This window comes from Ascaphus truei, unplaced genomic scaffold (genome assembly GCF_040206685.1).
Source record: "Ascaphus truei isolate aAscTru1 unplaced genomic scaffold, aAscTru1.hap1 HAP1_SCAFFOLD_537, whole genome shotgun sequence".
Classification (NCBI taxonomy): domain Eukaryota; kingdom Metazoa; phylum Chordata; class Amphibia; order Anura; family Ascaphidae; genus Ascaphus; species Ascaphus truei.
In genome coordinates, this window is record NW_027456868.1 from 113,541 (window position 1) to 130,316 (window position 16,776).

The 16,776-nt window shown below is 48.1% G+C and overlaps 10 non-coding genes across 10 annotated transcripts; all 10 read left to right on the forward strand.

The window, feature by feature from the left end:
• The first annotated feature begins 492 nt into the window (after positions 1-492).
• TRNAG-GCC (transfer RNA glycine (anticodon GCC)) lies at positions 493-563 on the forward strand. The gene has a single exon. It is a non-coding gene; the product is annotated as a tRNA-Gly (tRNA).
• A 2,352-nt stretch (positions 564-2,915) lies between these two features.
• On the forward strand, positions 2,916-2,986 carry TRNAG-GCC (transfer RNA glycine (anticodon GCC)). Its single transcript has one exon. It is a non-coding gene; the product is annotated as a tRNA-Gly (tRNA).
• Positions 2,987-3,453: 467 nt separating this feature from the next.
• Positions 3,454-3,524, forward strand: TRNAG-GCC (transfer RNA glycine (anticodon GCC)). Its single transcript has one exon. It is a non-coding gene; the product is annotated as a tRNA-Gly (tRNA).
• A 3,243-nt stretch (positions 3,525-6,767) lies between these two features.
• On the forward strand, positions 6,768-6,838 carry TRNAG-GCC (transfer RNA glycine (anticodon GCC)). The gene has a single exon. It is a non-coding gene; the product is annotated as a tRNA-Gly (tRNA).
• A 1,138-nt stretch (positions 6,839-7,976) lies between these two features.
• TRNAG-GCC (transfer RNA glycine (anticodon GCC)) lies at positions 7,977-8,047 on the forward strand. The gene has a single exon. It is a non-coding gene; the product is annotated as a tRNA-Gly (tRNA).
• A 1,147-nt stretch (positions 8,048-9,194) lies between these two features.
• TRNAG-GCC (transfer RNA glycine (anticodon GCC)) lies at positions 9,195-9,265 on the forward strand. Its single transcript has one exon. It is a non-coding gene; the product is annotated as a tRNA-Gly (tRNA).
• A 467-nt stretch (positions 9,266-9,732) lies between these two features.
• TRNAG-GCC (transfer RNA glycine (anticodon GCC)) lies at positions 9,733-9,803 on the forward strand. The gene has a single exon. It is a non-coding gene; the product is annotated as a tRNA-Gly (tRNA).
• Positions 9,804-13,354: 3,551 nt separating this feature from the next.
• TRNAG-GCC (transfer RNA glycine (anticodon GCC)) lies at positions 13,355-13,425 on the forward strand. Its single transcript has one exon. It is a non-coding gene; the product is annotated as a tRNA-Gly (tRNA).
• Positions 13,426-14,563: 1,138 nt separating this feature from the next.
• Positions 14,564-14,634, forward strand: TRNAG-GCC (transfer RNA glycine (anticodon GCC)). The gene has a single exon. It is a non-coding gene; the product is annotated as a tRNA-Gly (tRNA).
• Positions 14,635-15,796: 1,162 nt separating this feature from the next.
• Positions 15,797-15,867, forward strand: TRNAG-GCC (transfer RNA glycine (anticodon GCC)). Its single transcript has one exon. It is a non-coding gene; the product is annotated as a tRNA-Gly (tRNA).
• The last annotated feature ends 909 nt before the right edge of the window (positions 15,868-16,776 follow it).

A 16,776-nucleotide genomic window follows, 5' to 3' on the forward strand; every position in this document is an offset into this window, starting at 1 on the left:
CCGGGTTCGATTCCCGGCCAATGCATCCTTTTTCCTTTAATTGCCGTTCACGATGCCCGTGAATGCGTCCCTGTTGTCATGGTTGAAGGCCAATGCTCTGGATTGGGAAATATGTGTAGACAGAGATGAGAAATCAAATGACACACACAAATGGCTTACCTTTTGAAGCAAGCAAGGGTTTCGCCTCACTATGTTCTTGACATTCAAGGTAGGCCATATACCTTTGTGTGGACTGTATTATATTGCCGTTATAGTAATGAAACCATTGGAGGTGGTTGGGTAGCGCTCACAAGCCCATCTTTTGGTCAGTCAGTCACGATGTTTCCTTTTACCGCTTGTGACACCAGGATCCCTTGAAAGGTGTGCGAAGGTTAAACTTTCATTTAGGCCACTGGAATGTGTTGTCGCATGCTGGTATATCCTCTCTGATTGTTGACATCGGCGTTTCTTTTCACGATGGCCTCTGCGAACTGTATCCTTCATTGCAGTGCAGCATTGGTGGTTCAGTGGTAGAATTCTCGCCTGCCACGCGGGAGGCCCGGGTTCGATTCCCGGCCAATGCATCCTTTTTCCTTTAATTGCCGTTCACGATGCCCGTGAATGCGTCCCTGTTGTCATGGTTGAAGGCCAATGCTCTGGATTGGGAAATATGTGTAGACAGAGATGAGAAATCAAATGACACACACAAATGGCTTACCTTTTGAAGCAAGCAAGGGTTTCGCCTCACTATGTTCTTGACATTCAAGGTAGGCCATATACCTTTGTGTGGACTGTAGTGTCCTGTACGCTAAATAATTCAATCTACATTATTCTGAGGCTATTGCTAGCTACACTCAGAATACAAAACAGGGTTGAGTTGGGTGGGTGGGTGGGTGGGTGGGTGGGTGGGGGGGGGGGTGGAAGGGAAGGATGAGAACCGCTCAACGCGTGTGCGTGCCTGCCTGTCGAGACATCAGAGCGAATGACGTCATCGCACCCGACGTGTTTCTTACTCCTCTACGTACGGAGCTTCGTCAGGGCAAATCAGTGGGACTAGCCAGCCTCGCAGCTAGATAAACGGATGTGTCTCGGTGGTTACCAGACTGCAACGTCTGGTTGACTCTTCCGGGGTTCCGCATGCAGGCAACTATTGTGGATACTTCCCTAATTCATCCAGGACAGCGACATTTTACCACCAGTCACTCGTGAAGTATTTCTCGCATAGATTCAAAGCGTGTATCGATAATACCGCGCATGGGAATTATCACCATTTAACTGACGGCTAGGTTAAAACATTTAAAACCATATAGCATGCGGTATCATCCCACGCTCAGTACCGGCAGGGAACAGTCACAGTTGGCACTGCTATCTTTATCATCTTTGAGCTGATGGTTGGTCGTTCAGATGACTTTCCTTAATCATTGCAACATAGTGCCGCCCGGCCAAACTTGATATATACCGCGACATATTGCAATGTGCCATATTATATTGCCGTTATAGTAATGAAACCATTGGAGGTGGTTGGGTAGCGCTCACAAGCCCATCTTTTGGTCAGTCAGTCACGATGTTTCCTTTTACCGCTTGTGACACCAGGATCCCTTGAAAGGTGTGCGAAGGTTAAACTTTCATTTAGGCCACTGGAATGTGTTGTCGCATGCTGGTATATCCTCTCTGATTGTTGACATCGGCGTTTCTTTTCACGATGGCCTCTGCGAACTGTATCCTTCATTGCAGTGCAGCATTGGTGGTTCAGTGGTAGAATTCGGGTTCGATTCCCGGCCAATGCATCCTTTTTCCTTTAATTGCCGTTCACGATGCCCGTGAATGCGTCCCTGTTGTCATGGTTGAAGGCCAATGCTCTGGATTGGGAAATATGTGTAGACAGAGATGAGAAATCAAATGACACACACAAATGGCTTACCTTTTGAAGCAAGCAAGGGTTTCGCCTCACTATGTTCTTGACATTCAAGGTAGGCCATATACCTTTGTGTGGACTGTAGTGTCCTGTACGCTAAATAATTCAATCTACATTATTCTGAGGCTATTGCTAGCTACACTCAGAATACAAAACAGGGTTGAGTTGGGTGGGTGGGTGGGTGGGTGGGTGGGGGGGGGGTGGAAGGGAAGGATGAGAACCGCTCAACGCGTGTGCGTGCCTGCCTGCCGAGACATCAGAGCGAATGACGTCATCGCACCCGACGTGTTTCTTACTCCTCTACGTACGGAGCTTCGTCAGGGCAAATCAGTGGGACTAGCCAGCCTCGCAGCTAGATAAACGGATGTGTCTCGGTGGTTACCAGACTGCAACGTCTGGTTGACTCTTCCGGGGTTCCGCATGCAGGCAACTATTGTGGATACTTCCCTAATTCATCCAGGACAGCGACATTTTACCACCAGTCACTCGTGAAGTATTTCTCGCATAGATTCAAAGCGTGTATCGATAATACCGCGCATGGGAATTATCACCATTTAACTGACGGCTAGGTTAAAACATTTAAAACCATATAGCATGCGGTATCATCCCACGCTCAGTACCGGCAGGGAACAGTCACAGTTGGCACTGCTATCTTTATCATCTTTGAGCTGATGGTTGGTCGTTCAGATGACTTTCCTTAATCATTGCAACATAGTGCCGCCCGGCCAAACTTGATATATACCGCGACATATTGCAATGTGCCATATTATATTGCCGTTATAGTAATGAAACCATTGGAGGTGGTTGGGTAGCGCTCACAAGCCCATCTTTTGGTCAGTCAGTCACGATGTTTCCTTTTACCGCTTGTGACACCAGGATCCCTTGAAAGGTGTGCGAAGGTTAAACTTTCATTTAGGCCACTGGAATGTGTTGTCGCATGCTGGTATATCCTCTCTGATTGTTGACATCGGCGTTTCTTTTCACGATGGCCTCTGCGAACTGTATCCTTCATTGCAGTGCAGCATTGGTGGTTCAGTGGTAGAATTCTCGCCTGCCACGCGGGAGGCCCGGGTTCGATTCCCGGCCAATGCATCCTTTTTCCTTTAATTGCCGTTCACGATGCCCGTGAATGCGTCCCTGTTGTCATGGTTGAAGGCCAATGCTCTGGATTGGGAAATATGTGTAGACAGAGATGAGAAATCAAATGACACACACAAATGGCTTACCTTTTGAAGCAAGCAAGGGTTTCGCCTCACTATGTTCTTGACATTCAAGGTAGGCCATATACCTTTGTGTGGACTGTATTATATTGCCGTTATAGTAATGAAACCATTGGAGGTGGTTGGGTAGCGCTCACAAGCCCATCTTTTGGTCAGTCAGTCACGATGTTTCCTTTTACCGCTTGTGACACCAGGATCCCTTGAAAGGTGTGCGAAGGTTAAACTTTCATTTAGGCCACTGGAATGTGTTGTCGCATGCTGGTATATCCTCTCTGATTGTTGACATCGGCGTTTCTTTTCACGATGGCCTCTGCGAACTGTATCCTTCATTGCAGTGCAGCATTGGTGGTTCAGTGGTAGAATTCTCGCCTGCCACGCGGGAGGCCCGGGTTCGATTCCCGGCCAATGCATCCTTTTTCCTTTAATTGCCGTTCACGATGCCCGTGAATGCGTCCCTGTTGTCATGGTTGAAGGCCAATGCTCTGGATTGGGAAATATGTGTAGACAGAGATGAGAAATCAAATGACACACACAAATGGCTTACCTTTTGAAGCAAGCAAGGGTTTCGCCTCACTATGTTCTTGACATTCAAGGTAGGCCATATACCTTTGTGTGGACTGTAGTGTCCTGTACGCTAAATAATTCAATCTACATTATTCTGAGGCTATTGCTAGCTACACTCAGAATACAAAACAGGGTTGAGTTGGGTGGGTGGGGGGGGGGTGGGTGGGGGGGGGGTGGAAGGGAAGGATGAGAACCGCTCAACGCGTGTGCGTGCCTGCCTGCCGAGACATCAGAGCGAATGACGTCATCGCACCCGACGTGTTTCTTACTCCTCTACGTACGGAGCTTCGTCAGGGCAAATCAGTGGGACTAGCCAGCCTCGCAGCTAGATAAACGGATGTGTCTCGGTGGTTACCAGACTGCAACGTCTGGTTGACTCTTCCGGGGTTCCGCATGCAGGCAACTATTGTGGATACTTCCCTAATTCATCCAGGACAGCGACATTTTACCACCAGTCACTCGTGAAGTATTTCTCGCATAGATTCAAAGCGTGTATCGATAATACCGCGCATGGGAATTATCACCATTTAACTGACGGCTAGGTTAAAACATTTAAAACCATATAGCATGCGGTATCATCCCACGCTCAGTACCGGCAGGGAACAGTCACAGTTGGCACTGCTATCTTTATGATCTTTGAGCTGATGGTGGGTGGGTGGGTGGGGGGGGGGGTGGAAGGGAAGGATGAGAACCGCTCAACGCGTGTGCGTGCCTGCCTGCCGAGACATCAGAGCGAATGACGTCATCGCACCCGACGTGTTTCTTACTCCTCTACGTACACTGGCGACACACTTTATTCGAGCTGGGCTAGTCCCACGAATTCGGGTATACCCGGGTGTATTGAGGTTTGTGACTGTTTTCTGCCCGAGTGCATTGAGTTATTTTCCAGCAGGGATTGAAGCATTTTATTCCCGCTGGCTGCAATACTGCACAGTACATATATATATACTGCATTACAATTCATGAATTTATGCCATCTGGTAGACACGCGAAGCATTGCAGCCTATTAAATCCTAATCATTATCATTTAACAGATCAGCCGCCCATCAGCCAGGCATGAACCCAGGCTGGGAAGGCAAATGCAACGGGGCTTGTCAGAGGTGAGGAGCGGCGCATTCCAGGTATCTGCCAGGTACATACCGGGTATTTGCTCGAATAAAGTGTGTCGGTGCAGTACGGAGCTTCGTCAGGGCAAATCAGTGGGACTAGCCAGCCTCGCAGCTAGATAAACGGATGTGTCTCGGTGGTTACCAGACTGCAACGTCTGGTTGACTCTTCCGGGGTTCCGCATGCAGGCAACTATTGTGGATACTTCCCTAATTCATCCAGGACAGCGACATTTTACCACCAGTCACTCGTGAAGTATTTCTCGCATAGATTCAAAGCGTGTATCGATAATACCGCGCATGGGAATTATCACCATTTAACTGACGGCTAGGTTAAAACATTTAAAACCATATAGCATGCGGTATCATCCCACGCTCAGTACCGGCAGGGAACAGTCACAGTTGGCACTGCTATCTTTATCATCTTTGAGCTGATGGTTGGTCGTTCAGATGACTTTCCTTAATCATTGCAACATAGTGCCGCCCGGCCAAACTTGATATATACCGCGACATATTGCAATGTGCCATATTATATTGCCGTTATAGTAATGAAACCATTGGAGGTGGTTGGGTAGCGCTCACAAGCCCATCTTTTGGTCAGTCAGTCACGATGTTTCCTTTTACCGCTTGTGACACCAGGATCCCTTGAAAGGTGTGCGAAGGTTAAACTTTCATTTAGGCCACTGGAATGTGTTGTCGCATGCTGGTATATCCTCTCTGATTGTTGACATCGGCGTTTCTTTTCACGATGGCCTCTGCGAACTGTATCCTTCATTGCAGTGCAGCATTGGTGGTTCAGTGGTAGAATTCGGGTTCGATTCCCGGCCAATGCATCCTTTTTCCTTTAATTGCCGTTCACGATGCCCGTGAATGCGTCCCTGTTGTCATGGTTGAAGGCCAATGCTCTGGATTGGGAAATATGTGTAGACAGAGATGAGAAATCAAATGACACACACAAATGGCTTACCTTTTGAAGCAAGCAAGGGTTTCGCCTCACTATGTTCTTGACATTCAAGGTAGGCCATATACCTTTGTGTGGACTGTAGTGTCCTGTACGCTAAATAATTCAATCTACATTATTCTGAGGCTATTGCTAGCTACACTCAGAATACAAAACAGGGTTGAGTTGGGTGGGTGGGTGGGTGGGTGGGTGGGGGGGGGGGTGGAAGGGAAGGATGAGAACCGCTCAACGCGTGTGCGTGCCTGCCTGCCGAGACATCAGAGCGAATGACGTCATCGCACCCGACGTGTTTCTTACTCCTCTACGTACGGAGCTTCGTCAGGGCAAATCAGTGGGACTAGCCAGCCTCGCAGCTAGATAAACGGATGTGTCTCGGTGGTTACCAGACTGCAACGTCTGGTTGACTCTTCCGGGGTTCCGCATGCAGGCAACTATTGTGGATACTTCCCTAATTCATCCAGGACAGCGACATTTTACCACCAGTCACTCGTGAAGTATTTCTCGCATAGATTCAAAGCGTGTATCGATAATACCGCGCATGGGAATTATCACCATTTAACTGACGGCTAGGTTAAAACATTTAAAACCATATAGCATGCGGTATCATCCCACGCTCAGTACCGGCAGGGAACAGTCACAGTTGGCACTGCTATCTTTATCATCTTTGAGCTGATGGTTGGTCGTTCAGATGACTTTCCTTAATCATTGCAACATAGTGCCGCCCGGCCAAACTTGATATATACCGCGACATATTGCAATGTGCCATATTATATTGCCGTTATAGTAATGAAACCATTGGAGGTGGTTGGGTAGCGCTCACAAGCCCATCTTTTGGTCAGTCAGTCACGATGTTTCCTTTTACCGCTTGTGACACCAGGATCCCTTGAAAGGTGTGCGAAGGTTAAACTTTCATTTAGGCCACTGGAATGTGTTGTCGCATGCTGGTATATCCTCTCTGATTGTTGACATCGGCGTTTCTTTTCACGATGGCCTCTGCGAACTGTATCCTTCATTGCAGTGCAGCATTGGTGGTTCAGTGGTAGAATTCTCGCCTGCCACGCGGGAGGCCCGGGTTCGATTCCCGGCCAATGCATCCTTTTTCCTTTAATTGCCGTTCACGATGCCCGTGAATGCGTCCCTGTTGTCATGGTTGAAGGCCAATGCTCTGGATTGGGAAATATGTGTAGACAGAGATGAGAAATCAAATGACACACACAAATGGCTTACCTTTTGAAGCAAGCAAGGGTTTCGCCTCACTATGTTCTTGACATTCAAGGTAGGCCATATACCTTTGTGTGGACTGTAGTGTCCTGTACGCTAAATAATTCAATCTACATTATTCTGAGGCTATTGCTAGCTACACTCAGAATACAAAACAGGGTTGAGTTGGGTGGGTGGGTGGGGGGGGGGGTGGAAGGGAAGGATGAGAACCGCTCAACGCGTGTGCGTGCCTGCCTGCCGAGACATCAGAGCGAATGACGTCATCGCACCCGACGTGTTTCTTACTCCTCTACGTACGGAGCTTCGTCAGGGCAAATCAGTGGGACTAGCCAGCCTCGCAGCTAGATAAACGGATGTGTCTCGGTGGTTACCAGACTGCAACGTCTGGTTGACTCTTCCGGGGTTCCGCATGCAGGCAACTATTGTGGATACTTCCCTAATTCATCCAGGACAGCGACATTTTACCACCAGTCACTCGTGAAGTATTTCTCGCATAGATTCAAAGCGTGTATCGATAATACCGCGCATGGGAATTATCACCATTTAACTGACGGCTAGGTTAAAACATTTAAAACCATATAGCATGCGGTATCATCCCACGCTCAGTACCGGCAGGGAACAGTCACAGTTGGCACTGCTATCTTTATCATCTTTGAGCTGATGGTTGGTCGTTCAGATGACTTTCCTTAATCATTGCAACATAGTGCCGCCCGGCCAAACTTGATATATACCGCGACATATTGCAATGTGCCATATTATATTGCCGTTATAGTAATGAAACCATTGGAGGTGGTTGGGTAGCGCTCACAAGCCCATCTTTTGGTCAGTCAGTCACGATGTTTCCTTTTACCGCTTGTGACACCAGGATCCCTTGAAAGGTGTGCGAAGGTTAAACTTTCATTTAGGCCACTGGAATGTGTTGTCGCATGCTGGTATATCCTCTCTGATTGTTGACATCGGCGTTTCTTTTCACGATGGCCTCTGCGAACTGTATCCTTCATTGCAGTGCAGCATTGGTGGTTCAGTGGTAGAATTCTCGCCTGCCACGCGGGAGGCCCGGGTTCGATTCCCGGCCAATGCATCCTTTTTCCTTTAATTGCCGTTCACGATGCCCGTGAATGCGTCCCTGTTGTCATGGTTGAAGGCCAATGCTCTGGATTGGGAAATATGTGTAGACAGAGATGAGAAATCAAATGACACACACAAATGGCTTACCTTTTGAAGCAAGCAAGGGTTTCGCCTCACTATGTTCTTGACATTCAAGGTAGGCCATATACCTTTGTGTGGACTGTAGTGTCCTGTACGCTAAATAATTCAATCTACATTATTCTGAGGCTATTGCTAGCTACACTCAGAATACAAAACAGGGTTGAGGTGGGTGGGTGGGTGGGTGGGTGGGGGGGGGGGTGGAAGGGAAGGATGAGAACCGCTCAACGCGTGTGCGTGCCTGCCTGCCGAGACATCAGAGCGAATGACGTCATCGCACCCGACGTGTTTCTTACTCCTCTACGTACGGAGCTTCGTCAGGGCAAATCAGTGGGACTAGCCAGCCTCGCAGCTAGATAAACGGATGTGTCTCGGTGGTTACCAGACTGCAACGTCTGGTTGACTCTTCCGGGGTTCCGCATGCAGGCAACTATTGTGGATACTTCCCTAATTCATCCAGGACAGCGACATTTTACCACCAGTCACTCGTGAAGTATTTCTCGCATAGATTCAAAGCGTGTATCGATAATACCGCGCATGGGAATTATCACCATTTAACTGACGGCTAGGTTAAAACATTTAAAACCATATAGCATGCGGTATCATCCCACGCTCAGTACCGGCAGGGAACAGTCACAGTTGGCACTGCTATCTTTATCATCTTTGAGCTGATGGTTGGTCGTTCAGATGACTTTCCTTAATCATTGCAACATAGTGCCGCCCGGCCAAACTTGATATATACCGCGACATATTGCAATGTGCCATATTATATTGCCGTTATAGTAATGAAACCATTGGAGGTGGTTGGGGTAGCGCTCACAAGCCCATCTTTTGGTCAGTCAGTCACGATGTTTCCTTTTACCGCTTGTGACACCAGGATCCCTTGAAAGGTGTGCGAAGGTTAAACTTTCATTTAGGCCACTGGAATGTGTTGTCGCATGCTGGTATATCCTCTCTGATTGTTGACATCGGCGTTTCTTTTCACGATGGCCTCTGCGAACTGTATCCTTCATTGCAGTGCAGCATTGGTGGTTCAGTGGTAGAATTCTCGCCTGCCACGCGGGAGGCCCGGGTTCGATTCCCGGCCAATGCATCCTTTTTCCTTTAATTGCCGTTCACGATGCCCGTGAATGCGTCCCTGTTGTCATGGTTGAAGGCCAATGCTCTGGATTGGGAAATATGTGTAGACAGAGATGAGAAATCAAATGACACACACAAATGGCTTACCTTTTGAAGCAAGCAAGGGTTTCGCCTCACTATGTTCTTGACATTCAAGGTAGGCCATATACCTTTGTGTGGACTGTATTATATTGCCGTTATAGTAATGAAACCATTGGAGGTGGTTGGGTAGCGCTCACAAGCCCATCTTTTGGTCAGTCAGTCACGATGTTTCCTTTTACCGCTTGTGACACCAGGATCCCTTGAAAGGTGTGCGAAGGTTAAACTTTCATTTAGGCCACTGGAATGTGTTGTCGCATGCTGGTATATCCTCTCTGATTGTTGACATCGGCGTTTCTTTTCACGATGGCCTCTGCGAACTGTATCCTTCATTGCAGTGCAGCATTGGTGGTTCAGTGGTAGAATTCTCGCCTGCCACGCGGGAGGCCCGGGTTCGATTCCCGGCCAATGCATCCTTTTTCCTTTAATTGCCGTTCACGATGCCCGTGAATGCGTCCCTGTTGTCATGGTTGAAGGCCAATGCTCTGGATTGGGAAATATGTGTAGACAGAGATGAGAAATCAAATGACACACACAAATGGCTTACCTTTTGAAGCAAGCAAGGGTTTCGCCTCACTATGTTCTTGACATTCAAGGTAGGCCATATACCTTTGTGTGGACTGTAGTGTCCTGTACGCTAAATAATTCAATCTACATTATTCTGAGGCTATTGCTAGCTACACTCAGAATACAAAACAGGGTTGAGTTGGGTGGGTGGGGGGGGGGGTGGGTGGGGGGGGGGTGGAAGGGAAGGATGAGAACCGCTCAACGCGTGTGCGTGCCTGCCTGCCGAGACATCAGAGCGAATGACGTCATCGCACCCGACGTGTTTCTTACTCCTCTACGTACGGAGCTTCGTCAGGGCAAATCAGTGGGACTAGCCAGCCTCGCAGCTAGATAAACGGATGTGTCTCGGTGGTTACCAGACTGCAACGTCTGGTTGACTCTTCCGGGGTTCCGCATGCAGGCAACTATTGTGGATACTTCCCTAATTCATCCAGGACAGCGACATTTTACCACCAGTCACTCGTGAAGTATTTCTCGCATAGATTCAAAGCGTGTATCGATAATACCGCGCATGGGAATTATCACCATTTAACTGACGGCTAGGTTAAAACATTTAAAACCATATAGCATGCGGTATCATCCCACGCTCAGTACCGGCAGGGAACAGTCACAGTTGGCACTGCTATCTTTATCATCTTTGAGCTGATGGTTGGTCGTTCAGATGACTTTCCTTAATCATTGCAACATAGTGCCGCCCGGCCAAACTTGATATATACCGCGACATATTGCAATGTGCCATATTATATTGCCGTTATAGTAATGAAACCATTGGAGGTGGTTGGGTAGCGCTCACAAGCCCATCTTTTGGTCAGTCAGTCACGATGTTTCCTTTTACCGCTTGTGACACCAGGATCCCTTGAAAGGTGTGCGAAGGTTAAACTTTCATTTAGGCCACTGGAATGTGTTGTCGCATGCTGGTATATCCTCTCTGATTGTTGACATCGGCGTTTCTTTTCACGATGGCCTCTGCGAACTGTATCCTTCATTGCAGTGCAGCATTGGTGGTTCAGTGGTAGAATTCGGGTTCGATTCCCGGCCAATGCATCCTTTTTCCTTTAATTGCCGTTCACGATGCCCGTGAATGCGTCCCTGTTGTCATGGTTGAAGGCCAATGCTCTGGATTGGGAAATATGTGTAGACAGAGATGAGAAATCAAATGACACACACAAATGGCTTACCTTTTGAAGCAAGCAAGGGTTTCGCCTCACTATGTTCTTGACATTCAAGGTAGGCCATATACCTTTGTGTGGACTGTAGTGTCCTGTACGCTAAATAATTCAATCTACATTATTCTGAGGCTATTGCTAGCTACACTCAGAATACAAAACAGGGTTGAGTTGGGTGGGTGGGTGGGTGGGTGGGTGGGTGGGGGGGGGGGTGGAAGGGAAGGATGAGAACCGCTCAACGCGTGTGCGTGCCTGCCTGCCGAGACATCAGAGCGAATGACGTCATCGCACCCGACGTGTTTCTTACTCCTCTACGTACGGAGCTTCGTCAGGGCAAATCAGTGGGACTAGCCAGCCTCGCAGCTAGATAAACGGATGTGTCTCGGTGGTTACCAGACTGCAACGTCTGGTTGACTCTTCCGGGGTTCCGCATGCAGGCAACTATTGTGGATACTTCCCTAATTCATCCAGGACAGCGACATTTTACCACCAGTCACTCGTGAAGTATTTCTCGCATAGATTCAAAGCGTGTATCGATAATACCGCGCATGGGAATTATCACCATTTAACTGACGGCTAGGTTAAAACATTTAAAACCATATAGCATGCGGTATCATCCCACGCTCAGTACCGGCAGGGAACAGTCACAGTTGGCACTGCTATCTTTATCATCTTTGAGCTGATGGTTGGTCGTTCAGATGACTTTCCTTAATCATTGCAACATAGTGCCGCCCGGCCAAACTTGATATATACCGCGACATATTGCAATGTGCCATATTATATTGCCGTTATAGTAATGAAACCATTGGAGGTGGTTGGGTAGCGCTCACAAGCCCATCTTTTGGTCAGTCAGTCACGATGTTTCCTTTTACCGCTTGTGACACCAGGATCCCTTGAAAGGTGTGCGAAGGTTAAACTTTCATTTAGGCCACTGGAATGTGTTGTCGCATGCTGGTATATCCTCTCTGATTGTTGACATCGGCGTTTCTTTTCACGATGGCCTCTGCGAACTGTATCCTTCATTGCAGTGCAGCATTGGTGGTTCAGTGGTAGAATTCGGGTTCGATTCCCGGCCAATGCATCCTTTTTCCTTTAATTGCCGTTCACGATGCCCGTGAATGCGTCCCTGTTGTCATGGTTGAAGGCCAATGCTCTGGATTGGGAAATATGTGTAGACAGAGATGAGAAATCAAATGACACACACAAATGGCTTACCTTTTGAAGCAAGCAAGGGTTTCGCCTCACTATGTTCTTGACATTCAAGGTAGGCCATATACCTTTGTGTGGACTGTAGTGTCCTGTACGCTAAATAATTCAATCTACATTATTCTGAGGCTATTGCTAGCTACACTCAGAATACAAAACAGGGTTGAGTTGGGTGGGTGGGTGGGTGGGTGGGTGGGGGGGGGGGTGGAAGGGAAGGATGAGAACCGCTCAACGCGTGTGCGTGCCTGCCTGCCGAGACATCAGAGCGAATGACGTCATCGCACCCGACGTGTTTCTTACTCCTCTACGTACGGAGCTTCGTCAGGGCAAATCAGTGGGACTAGCCAGCCTCGCAGCTAGATAAACGGATGTGTCTCGGTGGTTACCAGACTGCAACGTCTGGTTGACTCTTCCGGGGTTCCGCATGCAGGCAACTATTGTGGATACTTCCCTAATTCATCCAGGACAGCGACATTTTACCACCAGTCACTCGTGAAGTATTTCTCGCATAGATTCAAAGCGTGTATCGATAATACCGCGCATGGGAATTATCACCATTTAACTGACGGCTAGGTTAAAACATTTAAAACCATATAGCATGCGGTATCATCCCACGCTCAGTACCGGCAGGGAACAGTCACAGTTGGCACTGCTATCTTTATCATCTTTGAGCTGATGGTTGGTCGTTCAGATGACTTTCCTTAATCATTGCAACATAGTGCCGCCCGGCCAAACTTGATATATACCGCGACATATTGCAATGTGCCATATTATATTGCCGTTATAGTAATGAAACCATTGGAGGTGGTTGGGTAGCGCTCACAAGCCCATCTTTTGGTCAGTCAGTCACGATGTTTCCTTTTACCGCTTGTGACACCAGGATCCCTTGAAAGGTGTGCGAAGGTTAAACTTTCATTTAGGCCACTGGAATGTGTTGTCGCATGCTGGTATATCCTCTCTGATTGTTGACATCGGCGTTTCTTTTCACGATGGCCTCTGCGAACTGTATCCTTCATTGCAGTGCAGCATTGGTGGTTCAGTGGTAGAATTCTCGCCTGCCACGCGGGAGGCCCGGGTTCGATTCCCGGCCAATGCATCCTTTTTCCTTTAATTGCCGTTCACGATGCCCGTGAATGCGTCCCTGTTGTCATGGTTGAAGGCCAATGCTCTGGATTGGGAAATATGTGTAGACAGAGATGAGAAATCAAATGACACACACAAATGGCTTACCTTTTGAAGCAAGCAAGGGTTTCGCCTCACTATGTTCTTGACATTCAAGGTAGGCCATATACCTTTGTGTGGACTGTAGTGTCCTGTACGCTAAATAATTCAATCTACATTATTCTGAGGCTATTGCTAGCTACACTCAGAATACAAAACAGGGTTGAGTTGGGTGGGTGGGTGGGTGGGGGGGGTGGAAGGGAAGGATGAGAACCGCTCAACGCGTGTGCGTGCCTGCCTGCCGAGACATCAGAGCGAATGACGTCATCGCACCCGACGTGTTTCTTACTCCTCTACGTACGGAGCTTCGTCAGGGCAAATCAGTGGGACTAGCCAGCCTCGCAGCTAGATAAACGGATGTGTCTCGGTGGTTACCAGACTGCAACGTCTGGTTGACTCTTCCGGGGTTCCGCATGCAGGCAACTATTGTGGATACTTCCCTAATTCATCCAGGACAGCGACATTTTACCACCAGTCACTCGTGAAGTATTTCTCGCATAGATTCAAAGCGTGTATCGATAATACCGCGCATGGGAATTATCACCATTTAACTGACGGCTAGGTTAAAACATTTAAAACCATATAGCATGCGGTATCATCCCACGCTCAGTACCGGCAGGGAACAGTCACAGTTGGCACTGCTATCTTTATCATCTTTGAGCTGATGGTTGGTCGTTCAGATGACTTTCCTTAATCATTGCAACATAGTGCCGCCCGGCCAAACTTGATATATACCGCGACATATTGCAATGTGCCATATTATATTGCCGTTATAGTAATGAAACCATTGGAGGTGGTTGGGTAGCGCTCACAAGCCCATCTTTGGTCAGTCAGTCACGATGTTTCCTTTTACCGCTTGTGACACCAGGATCCCTTGAAAGGTGTGCGAAGGTTAAACTTTCATTTAGGCCACTGGAATGTGTTGTCGCATGCTGGTATATCCTCTCTGATTGTTGACATCGGCGTTTCTTTTCACGATGGCCTCTGCGAACTGTATCCTTCATTGCAGTGCAGCATTGGTGGTTCAGTGGTAGAATTCTCGCCTGCCACGCGGGAGGCCCGGGTTCGATTCCCGGCCAATGCATCCTTTTTCCTTTAATTGCCGTTCACGATGCCCGTGAATGCGTCCCTGTTGTCATGGTTGAAGGCCAATGCTCTGGATTGGGAAATATGTGTAGACAGAGATGAGAAATCAAATGACACACACAAATGGCTTACCTTTTGAAGCAAGCAAGGGTTTCGCCTCACTATGTTCTTGACATTCAAGGTAGGCCATATACCTTTGTGTGGACTGTAGTGTCCTGTACGCTAAATAATTCAATCTACATTATTCTGAGGCTATTGCTAGCTACACTCAGAATACAAAACAGGGTTGAGTTGGGTGGGTGGGTGGGTGGGTGGGTGGGGGGGTGTGGGTGGGGGGGGGTGGAAGGGAAGGATGAGAACCGCTCAACGCGTGTGCGTGCCTGCCTGCCGAGACATCAGAGCGAATGACGTCATCGCACCCGACGTGTTTCTTACTCCTCTACGTACGGAGCTTCGTCAGGGCAAATCAGTGGGACTAGCCAGCCTCGCAGCTAGATAAACGGGTGTGTCTCGGTGGTTACCAGACTGCAACGTCTGGTTGACTCTTCCGGGGTTCCGCATGCAGGCAACTATTGTGGATACTTCCCTAATTCATCCAGGACAGCGACATTTTACCACCAGTCACTCGTGAAGTATTTCTCGCATAGATTCAAAGCGTGTATCGATAATACCGCGCATGGGAATTATCACCATTTAACTGACGGCTAGGTTAAAACATTTAAAACCATATAGCATGCGGTATCATCCCACGCTCAGTACCGGCAGGGAACAGTCACAGTTGGCACTGCTATCTTTATCATCTTTGAGCTGATGGTTGGTCGTTCAGATGACTTTCCTTAATCATTGCAACATAGTGCCGCCCGGCCAAACTTGATATATACCGCGACATATTGCAATGTGCCATATTATATTGCCGTTATAGTAATGAAACCATTGGAGGTGGTTGGGTAGCGCTCACAAGCCCATCTTTTGGTCAGTCAGTCACGATGTTTCCTTTTACCGCTTGTGACACCAGGATCCCTTGAAAGGTGTGCGAAGGTTAAACTTTCATTTAGGCCACTGGAATGTGTTGTCGCATGCTGGTATATCCTCTCTGATTGTTGACATCGGCGTTTCTTTTCACGATGGCCTCTGCGAACTGTATCCTTCATTGCAGTGCAGCATTGGTGGTTCAGTGGTAGAATTCTCGCCTGCCACGCGGGAGGCCCGGGTTCGATTCCCGGCCAATGCATCCTTTTTCCTTTAATTGCCGTTCACGATGCCCGTGAATGCGTCCCTGTTGTCATGGTTGAAGGCCAATGCTCTGGATTGGGAAATATGTGTAGACAGAGATGAGAAATCAAATGACACACACAAATGGCTTACCTTTTGAAGCAAGCAAGGGTTTCGCCTCACTATGTTCTTGACATTCAAGGTAGGCCATATACCTTTGTGTGGACTGTAGTGTCCTGTACGCTAAATAATTCAATCTACATTATTCTGAGGCTATTGCTAGCTACACTCAGAATACAAAACAGGGTTGAGTTGGGTGGGTGGGTGGGTGGGGGGGGTGGAAGGGAAGGATGAGAACCGCTCAACGCGTGTGCGTGCCTGCCTGCCGAGACATCAGAGCGAATGACGTCATCGCACCCGACGTGTTTCTTACTCCTCTACGTACGGAGCTTCGTCAGGGCAAATCAGTGGGACTAGCCAGCCTCGCAGCTAGATAAACGGATGTGTCTCGGTGGTTACCAGACTGCAACGTCTGGTTGACTCTTCCGGGGTTCCGCATGCAGGCAACTATTGTGGATACTTCCCTAATTCATCCAGGACAGCGACATTTTACCACCAGTCACTCGTGAAGTATTTCTCGCATAGATTCAAAGCGTGTATCGATAATACCGCGCATGGGAATTATCACCATTTAACTGACGGCTAGGTTAAAACATTTAAAACCATATAGCATGCGGTATCATCCCACGCTCAGTACCGGCAGGGAACAGTCACAGTTGGCACTGCTATCTTTATCATCTTTGAGCTGATGGTTGGTCGTTCAGATGACTTTCCTTAATCATTGCAACATAGTGCCGCCCGGCCAAACTTGATATATACCGCGACATATTGCAATGTGCCATATTATATTGCCGTTATAGTAATGAAA